At 40.1% G+C, this 17384-nt stretch overlaps 1 protein-coding gene across 17 annotated transcripts in view; it reads left to right on the forward strand.

Moving 5' to 3' along the window:
* Positions 1–17384, forward strand: part of TENM2 (teneurin transmembrane protein 2) — a 1520094-nt gene that overhangs the window by 589138 nt on the left and 913572 nt on the right. For all 17 annotated transcript variants that reach the window (XM_039484033.1, XM_039484034.1, XM_039484029.1 and 14 more), the window contains one exon: positions 4066–4176. The gene's annotated coding sequence lies outside the window, so the exon portion shown is untranslated. The remainder of the gene's footprint in view (positions 1–4065; positions 4177–17384) is intronic.

Raw genomic sequence — 17384 nt, forward strand, 5'->3', positions numbered from 1 at the left:
AGTCATTAGGAATCTGTCCACTGAATTCAGTGGTCTGTGGCTCATAAAGTTCTTCATAACTCAGTCATTACCTCAGAACACCTACTCAGTTTTTGTTGCCTTTCTCAGAACTCCCTCAAAGTCACCGTTAGGTTTCTGTTATTGGCTTTTACATCCATGGGGAAAGAGGACCAGATTTTCCTCATATTGCAACCTCTCTTGATACTGCACACCGAAACTCCAGTGGGACTGCTTATGTCAGAAAGGTTTGAAAAATTGGGCCCGCTTATAATTCCATTTTAACATATTTAAATAGTTATCCATAATATTGAAAAGGAAAAAGGAAAACTTTAAAAAGCTTTATGAGTAAATCTGAAATTTGTAAAGGATTTGCTTTGTTCTGGAGAAATCCATTAATTTTGAGCTTGATTTTTTTTCTTTAATTTTGTTTTTTTGTTGCACTGCTACAATATAGCCAAGAACTTGTGTTCAGAATTTTATGGCTGTAAAAGGTTATCATTCTTATTATTCATTAGCAAAAAAGTCTATTTAATTTACATTCACTAATCTCCCACTCTAACATTCTCATATCTTTTGCCAGCTAAAAGGAAAAAAATAGTTCATATTTTCTTTTAAGTTCAGCCCAAAGTTCATACTTAATTTCCATTAAGTGAAGTGATCGTTGGTTGAGGATGAAGGTGTCTTGGAAGTTTTACTACCATTGTCTGCGACTTTATAGTTTTGTCCATATCACTTTCATTTATTAACATTTGTAATAAATATAATTATTGCTTCATCTTTTCCTTTAAATGTTCGTATTTTATACAGCAATAATTTATATGGATTGCTTAAGTATGTGATTTGATATATTTAATGTAAAGTTTGTAACGTTCAAATAAGGGTTTGTTTCTGAGAGAGCTGATTTTAATACTCTGGGGTTTTTGTGGTAAATACTGTATCAAATCAGATTTTATATACAAAAACTACATTAACTACAGAAACTACATTAAAAGAACACTCTTAAGGTTGCAAAATCAAGAACTCAAAAGTTGGGAAATGCCTTTATTTGAATATATGGCAGTATAGATTCTACTAAGAGTGCACATGTACTGCACATGAGGCCATATTTTTGGCATGCAATGTCCATTGGGGCTGCACATGCGAGCTTAGCCGCCACATTGTCCCACATGAGGACACAAAAGGTGGGGCAGCTGGGACCTCCCTTAGTTGTCTCTTACTGCCCATGGCAGTGAGACAGAACCTAGCTGGTCTTCAATCCGCTAGACCAGAGATCGGCAACCTTTGGCCCGCGGCCCGCCAGGGTAAGGACCCTGGCTGGGCGGGTTTGTTTACCTGCCGCATCCACAGGTTCAGCTGATCGCGGCTCCCACTGGCCGCGGTTCACCGTCCCAGGCCAATGGAGGCTGCGGTATGCGCCGAGGGATGTGCTGGCCGCCACTTCCCGCAGCCCCCATTGGCCTGAAGCGGCGAACCACGGCCAATGGGAGCCGTGATCGGCTGAACCTGCAGATGCGGCAGGTTATCTTGGCGAACCGTGTGCCAAAGGTTGCCGATCCCTGCGTTAGACCTTTGCTCAAGCTAAAATTTTCTGATACTTCTGAGAATCCTCAGAACAGCCTTGTATTCTTTAATTTAATCACTTAATCTGTTCTAGCACTTGATGGCTCAAACATTTCTGATCATACCCCTCCTTGTACAGGGACCTGGAAATGGCAGCTTCTAAACCTACAGGCTATAAAGTCTTGTCCATCCTTTGATGGATTAATTTCTCTGAAAGATGGGCACAGCCGATGCCTGTTCTGCTTGAGAGTATCCCGTATCTCGAGCAGGTGCTCAGTCTGCCTATCTTCTATTAAAATAAAGACTTATTAGTAAATAAATAGGGGGAAAAATCAATGGGACAGGTTTTCAGCTACAATATGGTTCACACTTTCTTTGCCATCATGGCAATGATGCTAGGGGAGATTGCTTCATCAAGCCACTGGAGTGGCTTGTTTTTCACTTGAACTGGAATTTTACAATGGTATTTCAAGGTTAGGGAATAATTTCTCCCTTGTGTTGTACTGGCTTTATTTCCTTCCTCTGATGCATCCTGCTAAATTCAGCTATTGAATATTCGTTCTGTTCCTTTGATGGGGTTATTGCAGAAAGCAAGAGGTGCTGGGTAACTTTGCATTTGATGTTGACTTCAGTAAAGCTGTGGTCAAAAGCTTTTAAATCTAAACCTCTTCCTGAGACCTTTTTTTGGCATTATGATATGTATCAAGGCAATGTTCTTTTATTTAATTTTTTAATTCAAACTTGTTTAATCATCAGTGTGGTGTAAGAAGGTTGGAAAGTGGGTGTAAGTGATATTATTGACACTGATTTGCCATTCAGTGGATGTGCAAACTAAGTGTAACTTACACAGGCGGAGTTGGAATGAGGGATAAGCAGAATCGCACTGAACAGGATGATATACAAAATATAAGAGAAGGGAGGTGTTGAGAGCACCTGCTTATTCATGCGTCTTCTTACACCCACCTCTTGTTAGCTCTTGTTACAAACTTCCCTTTCACCCTCTCAGCATGGAAGTTACACCTATTCAGACCTACTTACGCTCACACCAAATTAAACCACCATTTATATCACATCTGAATTAGATTCATTCTTACAATGACAAGGTGGGTGAAATGATATCTTTTATTGGACCAATAAAAGCTATTGCCTCCCCCACCGTGTCTCTCTAATACCCTGGGACCAATACAGCTTCAATGATACTCATTCTGAGAATATCCTTTGGTGTGATCAGGTAATTAGTGCACCTTAAAACCTTCCAAAATTCCATGTAGGATTAATGTATAACCATAGTTTGCTCTCTAAGCCTTCTGTAATCATTTGATACTTTATGGAGAGCAATAGAGCTAAAATATAATTGTGTCTGTACATTTCCATTGAGATCCTGTTCAGGAGTGCCTGGTACATCAGAAAGCTTCTGTTTTAACCAGCAGCAAATTTCATTTGTTTCATTAAAAGTAATATTGTCAGCTTAATCCATTAACTATACAGAATGTTAATGTAGCATTGATTTTTGACTGCAGTCATAACAATTGAAAAAAACTATGTCTTTTATATATAATGATACTATATGTACCTGTGTTACAATACTCCTTGAGAGAAATGAGCTGAAATCCTGGACCCAATTAAACCAGTAGGAGTTTTGCCATGGACTTCAGTGGGGCCAGCTACCATGGTGTTTTTTTTGTTGTTTTTTTTTTCCTGCTCTTACTGATTTGAGACTCTTTGGACATTGGGCTTCAGCTGTTTGAACTCGTTAGGCAGAATGACCAATCACTGGCTTCCAGTTGTTTTCTTATTAATGAGCATCTGCATTCCCACTGCAGGTTGGCTCCTGTGTTTTCTTCATTTCATCTTCTGACCGGGCTCGTAACAGAACAATCTGTTGTCCAGATAGGCAGAAACCTGTTATGGCCAGGGCGGGCACCAGGAGTTTTGCCACCCCAAGCAGCCAAAAAAAAAAAAAAAAGCTGCCATCGTGATCTGTGGCAATTCAGCGGGAGGTCCTTTGCTCCGAGTGGGAGGAAGGGACCCTCCTCCGAATTGCCGCTGAATACCTGGACTTGCCACCCCTCTCTGGAGTGGCCGCCCCAAGAACCTGCTTGCTAAGCTGGTGCCTGGAGCCAGCCCTGGTTATGGCTGTGTCCAAATGACTCCTTTCCCCACCCCAGCCTCCAAATTGTGCTTTCAGGGTAATGAAAAATCCAACTGAAGAAAATGTGGGAGTCTTCTTTTAGAGGCAGGGGTGCAGGGTAAGAAAAAAAATCTTGGACACCAGTGATTGGTATCTTTGCCTAGTAGTTCTGGGCAGCAAAAGGATATCCACTGGCCTAAACTATCTAACATTTCATTGCAGAAACCTGATCTGCAGGGATGGGAAATCTTTCTTTCTTTGGTTGGGGAACAGATTGTAAAAGCTATGGGCACTGGATTTTTTAAAATCTATATTTATGGTATTTTGTGATTTTTTTTCTCTGAACTTTATACATTTTTCTTTCTTCCTGACAGTTACTTCTTGCTTTTTATTGCTAAACAAATCTGGAGCTCTCTGTCACTTTGTGTGGAGTGGACATCACCTACAAAGCCTGTTGAATAGCGTGTTGGAGGTCCACCACCTTGGTGAGTGGAATCATAGTTACAATTTTATGTGTTGTTCTGATTCAGGTTGTGTTTGTATTGTTGACCAAAGTGCTTCCATGCAGGCTTTAAAAATGCCTTTCCAGATCTCTGCAGGAAAGTGCTTTTTGTGGAGAAGAGCAATTTGTCCTAGCATTTTCCTTTACAGAAATCTGCTTCAATCTCTTCCAGCCCAATTGAACCACTTCAGAATACTTTACAGAGAGAAGCCTGCCCTTTCTCTACCTGCTTGGATTTTGCTTTTGTTTGAGTTGCCTATCCTGAAAGAAAGACCTGTATCAAATAGGGGTTTTAGGAATTTGTTGTTGTTGTTAAAATAAATTGTTTCTTGTTCAAGATGGACCGTTTATTCAGAATCCTAGAGCAGTAAAAATTATTTAGCCAGTCAAAGCAATTGGTTGACTGCATACTCCTAATGTTATAAATCTGCATATAATATAATATGCCCTGTGCAAAGGAAAGATAAACGAGGGAAAAAATCCTGTGAATTGTTGGTTCTTTCATGGTCCTCTAACTCACAAGACACCCTATAATTTAATTATGTTGTACATACCCTCTGGGAATTCATATAATTATTTACTTTAGCACACTACCCTAGTGTGTCCAGTAGAGAAAAGCAGGCTGTCTTTTTTAGGAGCAGCTCAAGAGGAGAAAGGAAATATAACCCCTTGAGTTGATGATTCCCCTAGAAAAGTTAAAACAAATCTAAACTGAAATAAATCATTCTGAGCTCTGCACTCTTCCACGGTTCTTAATTCTACTGTATACTAATTTTGAGGTAGATATGGCAATCCTTATTCAAGCCAAATTGCCATTGAATTCAGTGCATGTTTTGATTAAATAAGGATGGGTAGATTTGGCCTCTTTATTAAAAATATTTAGTTTTGGTTTAGTATTAAATTTCAACTGTATAAATATCTTTCAAACCAGGCATTAGATACCTTTTGGGCCTGATTTTCAGAGGTGCTGAGCACCAGACTCCAGTTGAAGTCTCAGTGGACTGGAAAGGTTCAATGCTACTGAAAAATCGAGCCATTCATCAGCATTCTATTTGTTACAGTGGCTCATTTCCCACAAGCAATGCAACTTCTTGGCACTATAAACTGACAACTTCTTTCTTATTTCCTGGCTGCGTAACTTAATTTTCCTGCAATTTATTAGAGCATTAAGGTCACTGCTACGTAATTATGATATATCTTGTTATGACGGCCTGAAGCTCCCAAATTTGCAACATTTATATTTGTGTTTATATAAAAGTTGATATATATAATACAGGGAAATTATGTGAAAGATAGTTGAAAGTAATCTAAAAATATATATGTAAAACAAACTCTTTTTAAAGAGAAGAAAATCTGGTATTTTGCAAATCTAAGTATTGTTGTGGTAATTATTTATTACATTTATAAACACATCTGTCACCTTCCATATCTAAACATTATTTTTATTTGGTCATCCTCAGGGTCACAAAAAGCTATAAAAAATGTGTTTGAGCTGAAGTTGACTTCAGTGCTCCACACTATTTAATAACCTTCTGCACCCTTGCATTGATATCAAGTAATCAAAAGTAGGTATAAGCTAAATACTGGAAGAGAGTATTGGAGATCCTTGCTCATAGGCAAAGGTTGTTTAATGGAAATGTTGACGGCTTAGTCCTCATTGATGCTCAAGAGGAATAGAATACACATAGATCTTCTCTATGAAATATATAAGGATTTTTTCAGTGACAGTTTCCATTTTGCTCCCATATCTAGCGGTAATGCTCCTTGAAACCATTTTGAGGCTTATTTCCTTCTAAGTTGCAAGAATGTTGCTGCCAATGATAGCTGACCCTCATATTGGCCTGAATGTGTTTGCCCAGTTTCTGAGGAATCTCTTCAATCGGAGTTGCCAGTCACTCCAGCAATACTTGGATTTAATTCCACACTGTATTTTGTGTAAGGAGAATATAGCTTTAAGCATCCCCTGGTATGTGTTTCCTGAGAAGGATGATGGAAATTTCAGAATATTGTCTTCTGTTGTTCAGCTACAGTTTCAAGACCCTTCCAATTAGATATACAGTTTCTTATTTGATTTTTATTGAGTCACTGTTGGTACTCCTGAATATTGTTTCTAAGTCATCTCTTTATATCTGTGCCTTAAATTCACACTCAGTCCTCCAGTGGCTGCCCTAACAGGCTGATTAAGCACCAATCCTTTTGCCAAAATGCATGGACTTCATATTCCCCCATACCTCCTCTGCTCTTGTTATCTTAAATCAGGACAGCATGTTTTTTTATTTGTTCGTTATATATTCCAGATGAGTCTCAACCTTACACCTGAGTTGTTCACATAGTGTCTTCCCAATTTCATGATATTCTCTCATGTTTCAGTTTTCAAGCTCCAGTTTTATCATCTAAATGGAGGTCTTTAGAAGGCCCTTTTTTTCCCTTCCTTTCACTGTCATGTACCTTCTTCAGAGTCTCTTCTTATTGTCAGTCCACTATCTTTTCCTTGTTCTTACTGTCAGGGCTGGTCCCAAAAGTATATGTCAGAGAGGAATAAGCTCTCTTAATTTATGTCTAAAACCTCAGTTCTCTGGACCCTGCCATGTCTGCAATGTTTGTTATTCCACAGTCCATCTACTTTTTATGTATTTTATTTTTTAATCAGTTGGACCTTCATATTTTCTGATTTATTCTGTGCTAAATGTTAAGTAAAGCATCCTGTAGGCACTTGACTTTAGTACAGTTACAACAGAATGATGTCAGTTGAGTTACACCATGATTGAATTTGGTAAGATATATATTTTAATTTATTTTACATGAAAAAGGAGCCCTATGCTCATGGTACTTGAAGACTTAGGGTTTGATTTTTCCACTGCTGTATATTTTGTGTAATATTTGTATTTGTGCAGAGTGAATGTAAGATTCTATCACTGAAGTGAGTGGAGAACTCTGAAATGATAGTGTTTTACCTCCACTTTGTATAAGATGCACGGAGGTGTATTATTGATTTAAAAAAATATTATTTGTTCTTATTTTTGTCATGGCATATGGGTTTGTTTTTTGTTGGCTTTTTTGACATTTATCCCCTGAATAGCTAACATTAATCTTTCAAAAATGCAAACACTATGCAATTTTTTTTAAGTTTTCTGTTTGTCGTAAGTTTTCTGTTATTTCATTTCTTTCAATTGATTTTTTGAATCTTTGTATTCTTGAGTATTTTTATCTATTTTTTGCTCTTAAACTGAAAAACAGCAATTAGAAGCTACTAAAAAGCTATCAGGTCTCTGAGCACTGGAATCACAAAACCAATATAACTTCTCATTGTCTATTTCTCCATTTACTATTTTAGCAGTAGGTGCAGGGAAAGTTCTATTCTATGCAATAGTTAAAATTGTTAATTATAAAGTTGTCAAATGTTGTTTGAATATTATTCTCCCATGCATTTATCACTTTTTCGTGGAGTCACCCCTCCTGATAATTTCCAATATAAGTGCAAATTTATTTTGATGGAGTACTGAATAAATATAACATTGGCCTTAATAAAACAGCAACTTTCTAGCATCCATAGAGCAGGGCAGAAGAACAAGAATAAATATGCAGTTATAATGAGGCAGAGGAGCTGGGGAGCTCTAGCCTGGAAAGCCCCAGGCTGCGGCCTAGCATTGGGCTAATAGGTACTGGGGTTGCAGAGGGCAGCCCAGGGGTAGGCCAAGGCAGCAGGCCCAAACCCAACCTTGCCAGTGATGAGTAGGCTGATACTGCAGTCTGCCCCAGAGTATGGGGCTAGACAATGACTGGCAGTAGCCATACACTGAGGCAAGGTGGGGATAGAGGGTGCGGGTTCCCTGGGGAGGGGAGACCCAGAGAGAAAGGGGTTACTGCCAGGGGGCAGCACCCCATGTAAAAGGGCACTGGGTCCAGGGAGGGACACGGGGGCCAGAGGACAGGCAGATCACCGGCCTGCAGAGGGCGCTCCAGCGCTGGAACGGAGCTAATTCCCAGGAGTCACCAGCAGGAGGCGCCGCAGGGGTGAGTTGGCCCGTCTACAGGCCCACTGGAGCTTTTATTTTAAATAGCTGACATGTCAAAGGGCTCAGTATTTTTGTGGGGGGGGGATGGAGATTTCACTTTACCTTGATGGCATTGTCCATCTTAATCCATATTCAAGGTAGAATGCATATTTAGAATATATAGTTAATAGTGGAACTTATTTTTATTACTTCCAATACTTTTACTGTTATTGTTAATGTAGTGTAAAAGTCTTGGAAGTAATAAACAGCATAGAAGAGAACTTCCCTGAACCAAGTTGTTTACATGGTAAGGCTTCCTTCCAGCAAACACTCATGGATCTGCTTAACTTTCACCATGTGAATTTTTCCATTTAAATCTTTGAAATAAGTATGTAAGTTTTCCAGAAAACAGAAATAAGAATCGTATACAAAGGTGGGACTAAACTATTCAATGAATTTGGGAACAAGAGACCCTTCCTGAACAGTGAAAACATGAAATCATTGTCAGAATACCCAAAAGGATGATATTACTGACTGTAACAACTAGAGTGGAGTTACATGGCTCTCTGCTGTAGGAAAAACCTTCTGCAGTGTGATACTACACAGGGTGAAATAGGCAGTGGATGCAAAGCTTAGAGAAGAAGAGGCTGGATTCAGCCCCAAGAGATCCAAGCTCATTGAATTGTGCTTTTTGTCAAACCTAGTTCTTGCACATACCCTGTTCTCTCACAAAGAAGTACATAAAGAAACACGGAATTCACCAGGTGGCAAAATGAAAAATCTGATCAACAACATCTGCACGAGCTCAAGATTCAACTTGTCTGTCCAAGATATAAGGACATATCAAGCTGCAGATAGTAGTAGTGACTACAATCTTTGCATTGCTAAACTGAAATTAAAATTGAGAAAGATCAGCTTTAAGCAGAAGGCGGTAAAGAGAATCAACAAAATAAATCTGAAACCAAAAGAGTACTGTCAGAAATTCCAACTTTAACTAAGGAACAGACTTGAGGCACTGCCAGAGACAGAGGAAGGTGAGAGAGAGAGAGAGACTGGACCTGAAGAAAAATGGGCAGTGCTCTATGTGATTCAAGCTGCAGCTGGATATCATCACAGACAGAGCAAGAATTGTATAAGCCAAGAGATGTGGCATCTCACTGAAAAGAAAACTCCTGAATGCTAAGACCAACGAACTATTGGAAAAGACACAGTAGGAGTATAAGAAAGCAGACAAGGCAGTGAAATATAACAACTATAAGTATGCTGAAGATGAAGCTGCTGCTTTGCTAGAAAGCTACAGAGCCATTACCAAGTGACTAAGCCCTGTGTGCACGTTTCAAAACAGGACATGGACCAATAAAAAGCAAAGATAAAAAAATGCTTATAAGTGAAGTAGAACAGAAAAACAGATGGGAAGAGCTTTTCATAAAAGTCCCTAATAGACCCAACTCTATTTCAGCACCAGTTTTTGATTAAACATGTGAACCTGATCAGCTTGACATTAAAATCAGTCCAATAGAGATGTCAGGAGTACAGGTTGCAATGAAAAAGCTGAAAAATAAAGTGACAGGAGATGATCTCATCAGATTCTCCTTATTTCCCCATTACTAATCTATTTAAAGTATGAACTTTTTCCTGGAGTTATGTGTATATATAATATACAAAAGTGACCAAATCCTCAGCTGCATTGAAGTCAATGGAGGTACTCAGATTTACAGTAGATGAGGATGTAGCTCTTTATTTACATATTATTGGATTTTCTAGGTAGTGCTGTAGAAGTTTGCATCTTTGAAATTGTTCTTGTTTGGAATTAGTAGCAGTGCAACTGGAATATGAGATGTTTGGAATAAGAGCTGAAAGTTTAATGTCAGATTACTCATTTTGCTCACACGGACTAGTATGGTTTCCCTCACTTTACCATTTAGCGTGTTAGAGTTATCCTCCTTTGACAACCAGCATCTGCAGCCATTCAGGGCATATCAGTTCTACAATATGTATATATCCATTATCATTATTTAAAGTGTCTTATGATAAATATTGAAGACTACATTGTAGTAGAAAAACTATAAAACAAAAATTGATCCAATGTTTTGCAATGCAGTAACTGGACTACTGCTGGTTATTTTTTAAGTAGTTCATTCTCAGTCAAATGAATTTTCCCTTTTTAAATATGGAAGTTGCATATTTGCCTTATCTCAGTAGTTTGTTTTTCGACTCAATCTCCTTAGCAACAGACATCTGTTTCTATTCTCCTAGTCATTACATCCAAAGAAAGTAGCTGCTTCAAAAATAATAAAGGCAATTTCTATGAATTGGGTACCTTAATTGTTGCCAAGGAACCTTAGTGTAATAATGAGGCATGCAAAAATTGACAAATATCTTTTAATTGATGTGTCTAGTTATCCATGTTGGTTAGCTCAGATATAAAGTATTACCGGTGAGTTATTGTGTAATTTACTATGTGACACATAAAAAAAGTGATATTTACTATTATTTTAGAGAGACTGTGATTTTGTGGGTTGCTTTGTAACTAATCATTCTTTATGTTGAAAGTAGAGGGTAGATTGGCCATTAGTGTGCCTTAAAAATAGAGAATTGAATATATGTGGATTACACATAGCTACTTTTGTAATTTGTCTGAAAAAGACAAAACCTAATTTAATTAAAAATAACACTTGTTTATTTTATAGTAGCTTGCTTTCACATATCATGATAGATTTTTTTCATCCCTACTAGAGCTTATGGTAAAGTGATTTAAAACTATTATTTGGTTTTACAGCAGCTTTACACTGAATGCCAGACTATTTGTGTCATATTGTTTAGAATTCCTAAAGCATATACAATTAGCTTGTGTAACACAGAAATTTAGAATGCAACCAATGATAACGTTGTCCAGGATCAGCACCTGTACATGTCTAAAAGCCTGATAGGGAGCAGTGATTTACCCTTTGAGTGTTAAGAAGGGAGAACCGGTGCCTCTAGCACCACAACCAGTGCCCTCACTGATTCTGAATCTGTGGCTGGATGACTAGCTACCTACACACACTCGGCAATTAGAGTAAAGTGCATAACAGTATCTGTTGAGACTTGAATGTGAACTACCTAGCTCATGGCACAGGGTACGTCTACATTATTCCGAATTTACATAAACCGGTTTAACAAAACAGATTGTATAAAATCGAGTGTGCGCGGCCACACTAAACACATTAAATCGGTGGTGTGCGTCCACGGTCCGAGGCTAGCGTCGATTTCTGGAGCATTGCACTGTGGGTAGCTACTCCGTAGCTATCCCATAGTTCCCGCAGCCTCCCCCGCCCCTTTGAATTTCCGGGTTGAGATCCCAGTGCCTGATGCGGCAAAAATCATTGTCGCGGGTGGTTCTGGGTAAATGTCGTCAGTCACTCCTTCCGCTGGGAAAGCAATGGCAGACAAGCATTTCATGCCTTTTTTTACCTGGATTGCCCTGGAATATGCCATAGCATGGCAATCATGGAGCCTGTTTCGCCTTTTGTGACTGTCACCGTATGTGTACTAGATGCCGCTCACAGAGGCGATTCAGCAGCGCTACACAGCAGCATGCTTTTGCTTTTGCATGATAGCAGAGATGGTTATCAGCCATATTGTACCATCTACCATACCATAAATTGGTAATAAGATGATCGTGGCTACCAGTCGTTTTGCACTGTTCCATTTGCTGCTGTCATAAGTGCCCCTGGCTGCTCTTAGCCAGGGGCGCAAAAGCCAAAATTGGGAATGACTCCCTGAGTCAATCCCTCCTTTTTGGTATCTAAAAATAGAATCAGTCCTGCCTAGAATATGGGCAAGTGTACTAGAGAACCACTGTATCAGAGAGCACAGCTGCTCTGTGTCAGATCCTGCAGAAATTATGAGCTGTATTCTATTCACAGGGGGTGCTCCTGCAACAACCCCACCTGTTGATTCCGTTCTTCCTCAGCCTTCCTGGGCTACCGTAGCATTGTCCCCACTTGTGTGATGAAGTAATAAAGAATGCAGGAATAAGACACAGTGACTTTAGTGAGATATGAGTGGAAGGCAGCCTCCAGCTGCTATGATAGTCCAGACAGGACAGTAAGGAGTGTGTAAGAGAGGAGCCCAGCATCCCCCTGCTAGTTCAGGGGCACTTGAATCTTTTCTTTACACATGAAGGGTGGGGGCTGATGGAGCTCAGCCCCCTGTTGCTATGACGATGATGGTTATCAGCCATATTGCACCATCTACCAGGAAAAATTAGGACCAGGCACCCTTGATTGACCTAACAGATGCTGGTCATCATGGTTGCCAGTCCTTTTGCACTGCCCCATGTGCCAATAGGCTGATGACGAGGACAGATACCAGTCATTTTGTACCATCAGCCAGCCATAGCGTGGGGGGAGCAAGGATGTTGGTGTTGAGTGCTGCACCATCGCGTCTATCTGCAGCATTCAGTAAAGATAGGGTGACATGTAAAAGAGTCAAGAGAGGATTGTTTTCCCTTTCACTTCTGGGGGTGGGGGGGGGGTGCGTAAATTGCCGAGCTATGCCCTGACCCACCGCGGACACTGTTTTTGACCCTAGAAGCATTTGGAGCTCAGCCAAGAATGCAAATGCTTTTCAGAGACTGCAGGAACTGTGGGATAGCTTGAGTCCTCCAGTCCATGAGCGTCCATTTGATTCTTTGGCTTTCCGTTACGCTTGTCACGCAGCAGTGCGCTGAGTCCCTGCTATGGCATCTGTCTGGAGATATTTAAAAAATGATTTTGAATGTCGTCTTCTGTAATGGAGCGCTGATAGAACAGATTTGCCTGCCCTTACAGCGATCACGTCCGCATCATCCATGCGGGAGCTCTTTCTTTATTTTGATTTTTAACTGCATCACCACCCGTGCTGATCAGAGCTCCACGCTGGGCAAACAGGAAATATTCAAAAGTTCGCGGGGCTTTTCCTGTCTACCTGGCCACTGCATCCGAGTTCAGAATGCTGTCCAGAGCGGTCACTGGTGCACTGTGGGATACCGCCTGGAGGCCAATACCGTCGATCAGCGGCCACACTAACCCTAATCCGATATGGTAATACCGATACTAGCGTTACTCCTCTCGTTAAGGAGGAGTACAGAAACCGGTTTAAAGAGCCATTAAAATCGATATAAGGTGCCTCCTAGTGTGGACGGTTGTGGCGTTAAATCGGTTTTACGCTCCTAAAACCGGTTTAAACGCGTAGTGTAGACCAGGCCACAATAGAGATTTCAGTGACAGTAGTTACTTTAAAGCAATATCAACAAGATTGCCTTAGTCCTCATCGGTAACTTTATTTGCTACTGTTTATGTCAAAACAGATGCAATTATTTGACAGTTATATTGGGGATTTTGGAATAAGACTGTATGTATATTTAGGAAAATCATTTTAACTTAATGTTTAGGGGATTTGTGATATTTTCTTAGAATAAACGTTTAATATATAAATACATGTTTATAAGTGCATTTGAATAAAATATATAGGGATTGGTTCTCTCTTTATTTACACCACTTTCATACTCTTGCAACTACACTGACTTCATTGGAGTTTCTCAGGATTTATAGATGTGAACAGAGAAGAATTGGGAGAATGGGGTACCTCTACTGTAAAGGAGTTTCTGATATAAGAAAACTGAGGCACTTCTCAAGCAAATATTTTCTATCGTATAGAGTGCTTAGTTAGGAGCTCAGATCTCGTACTTTAAAAAAATATATTTTGTCCAAAACTGTCTTACAATTAATGCCTCAAGTGTTGTATTTTATTTGGTTTGGTTTCCATTCCATCCTTTCCCTCTTTCAGTATATCTGTACAATGAGAGCCCCATAGTTTAATATTTTCATGGACTCCTTTGCAGGACATCAGTCACTTTCTCTGTCACCAGAGCTGCTATACAATGATATCAGAACTGAGTGTGTGCATCAGGGAGAAACAGGGCAGGAAGTGGGGGTGAGAGGGTGCAGAACTTCCTGCAGCCAGAGGAGTTTTCTGTGGGATTGGTCTGACCCATCCACGACTCCTGCTGCATCTTGCAGGGGAAGAGAAAGTCCTGTCCACCCCCAGCCCAACTGGGAGTAGCTGCTGAGCTCGACACAGGGTAGAAGCCCCCAGTTGGGGCATTGCCAATCCCACCCTACTCCTCTTCCGCCCCTCCCCCAGTGATTTACCTCTCTGCCTGAAACAACATGCCCAGTGCTGATGGGAAAGGATGTGTGACCACTCTTGCATCTTCCCTTTGCTTCCCTGTCAGAAAGTCATTTTTCTGCAGTGAAGCAAAGAAATCTGCAGGGGACATGAATTCTGTGCACATGCAGTGACACAGAATTCCCCCAGGAGTAATGTGAGCTTCCGTTGTTTACTTTGTTGTGCTCTCATCTAAAGGAAGTGCAGGCTGACTTTCACAGAGTATTTTCGAAGTAAATTGCTCAAGGCATTTCCTCACAAGCAGTTTCTGTATTTAGGTTTTGTATCCAGAAATCCATAATAGTTTATTTCAGGGGTGGCCAACCTGAGCCTGAGAAGGAGCCAGAATTTACCAATGTACATTGCCAAAGAACCACAGTAATACGTCAGCAGCCACCCATCAGCTCCCCCGCTCCCAGCGCCTCCCACCCACTGGCAGCCCTGCCAATCAGCACCTCCCCCTCCCTCCCCGCACCTCCTGATCAGTTGTTTCGTGGTGTACAGGAGGCTCTGCGGGGGAGTGGGAGGAGTGAGGGCACTGCAGGCTCAGGGGAGGGGGCAGGAAGGGATGGAGTGGGGGCAGGGCCTGTGACAGAGCCAGGGGTTGAGCAGTGAGCACCCACTGGTCCATTGGAAAGTTGGCGCCTGTAGCTCCAGCCCTGGAGTTGGTGTCGGTATACAAGGAGCGGCACATTAACTTTTGAAGAGCTGCATGTAGCTCCTGAGCCACAGGTTGGCCACCTGTGGTTTATTTGCTTGGGGTGGGATTTTTTTCGAAGAAGACATGCACCATTTTTTGTTTTAGATAGAAATGTTAAAATACTGTACAGCACAAAGGGAAAAAAATTGAAGCTGACATAGCTAGCTACTCAAAATCTTCTCTTACTAATATTCCTACAGATGTTTAGTTGCTAGGAATGTAAATATTCATAAGTTGATGTATCATGATGGTGGATAATGCCATCTTTCCTTGCCTAGTAATTGTACTAGTAGAATGTAATTACTTAGGAGTATTGTACCTTCTCTTAATGTCTACTGCAACTAGCTTAAATTTTTTTCTTCTCTTCATGAGTAAATTTTTGGTACTATAATAATTAATCTCCATCAGTTCATTGAATTTTAGTGTAGATCTAATCTAATTTTAATGGTTTAATTCTAATCTAATTTTATAAGGTTTATGTACTGATCTTAGATAGGAAGAAATGTACAATTAAAGTTTAATCTAAAATTTGTTCAAAGCAGTATATTGATTTTAAAAATATATGCTTTAACGTAGAATCACAGATTCAAAAGCTTCCTGGACTTGATATCCACAACACTGATCATTTTAGAAAAATGATTTAGAGATGGCTCATGCAGTCTGTATTTGTGCCATTGCTCTAGGTTCCTACTGTCATCCTTGTAGCTACTTTTTCTTACAAAACATGACTCTCTTTCACTTTTCTCCACTCCCGTATATCTCTTCTTGTAAAGGCGAATGTGCTAACTGCTTCCTAAGCCAGTTTGAAATATGGCTCTGGAGATGCATAGTCATATTTTTTCCTTCTTTGTAACTGTAAGGTTCTTTAACAATATTAGTTAAAATAAAGATGAAGGGCCAGATTCCTTCTCCTGATATAGCCACTTTGCATTCCTCGGCTGATACTTTGGGCCTGTTAACTCTGTGGGTCTCCTCAGCTGAGCATTCTGCCAATATGGGAGAATCATCAACACTGCTGTGCTCTGTTGATCAGCACCTTAGCTCTGTCACCTGCTGGAGTACGATAGAGCATCTCTGAGGCTCCTCTAACATGCTCTGAGGTTGGAAAAAATGTGCCCAATAAAACATCACATTTTAACCACAAACTAATGGGGTGTGATCTTCTCAGATATCTGTTTAATAACTCTGTGCCTAGGGAATTAATTCAGGCTATTTTCAGACAAATTTTGAATACCTTGATGAGCCAGAATTTGAATCACAGGTAGAAGAGCAAGATCTAAATAAGATAAAGTGACACCAAATCCCACATACCTACAGGAGTATTCCAGAAGGATAGAAATTAGAATTAGTTTGACTATTTTGCAATGAAAGTCATTCTAAAAGTCTGGAAATACATGTTTTTGATACTGCATTATTTTAAAATTGTATTGGTCAGATTTTACTTTCATTAAACCCACGGTAAATTGGGAGTAACTTCACAAAAATCATTAGAATTACATCATTGTAAAAATAACACAATTGTAAGGAGGATGAGGCCCTCTCTAGTCAGGAGAAAAGCAGATCAAAGATATTAACTTAAGTTACTAGTGGTCCAGGTTGCTAGTGTCATTGGAAGGCTCTTTGATGTCCTACTTAAAATGAGTTAGTGGATGCAGTTCCTAGTGAACCAGGTGTCCACACCACAATTGACAATAATTGGCAATTTCTTTAGCAGCCTTGGCAGAGATGCCAGGAACATATTGGTCTTGAAACTTGAACTACTCTCTCATCTCTAGAGTTGGTTCCTCCACATGACATTTATGGTGCATCGGCAGTTCACTGTGGGGAAACTTGTGTTCTACCTATTCTTCTGGCAACTAGAGAAATTTAAAATAATCCACTACCTTTCGTCAACACTAAATTCACTTTAAAACAGAAGATAGATATAGAATGTGAGCTTGATCCTGACCTACCGAAGTCAGTGGCAGAATTCCCATTGAATTTAAACAATGCGGAATCAAGCCATCTGTATAGCTTTCATATATTTAGGGTAATTGCAGCTACAATTTGTTTTAGCATCTTTCTGTACTGTTATAGTGCACACCCACCATGATAGCACTCCCTTGCATCAGGGTGTGATATTGCAGGACTCTGTGTCTCTAATGCTCCTTGCAGGTCATTGTCTCTGTGCATTATTTAGCCTTGCAGCCGAGAAGCATCTAAGTCCAACCCCCTTCAGGGTAACAAAAGCTCAAACTAGTCATCAGAGTCTCTCAACAAATCTACCTTCCTCTGGGCTGATCTTCAGTCTCCTCCTTCAGCTAC

The sequence above is a fragment of the Mauremys reevesii genome, linkage group 8 (genome assembly GCF_016161935.1).
Source record: "Mauremys reevesii isolate NIE-2019 linkage group 8, ASM1616193v1, whole genome shotgun sequence".
Taxonomy (NCBI): domain Eukaryota; kingdom Metazoa; phylum Chordata; order Testudines; family Geoemydidae; genus Mauremys; species Mauremys reevesii.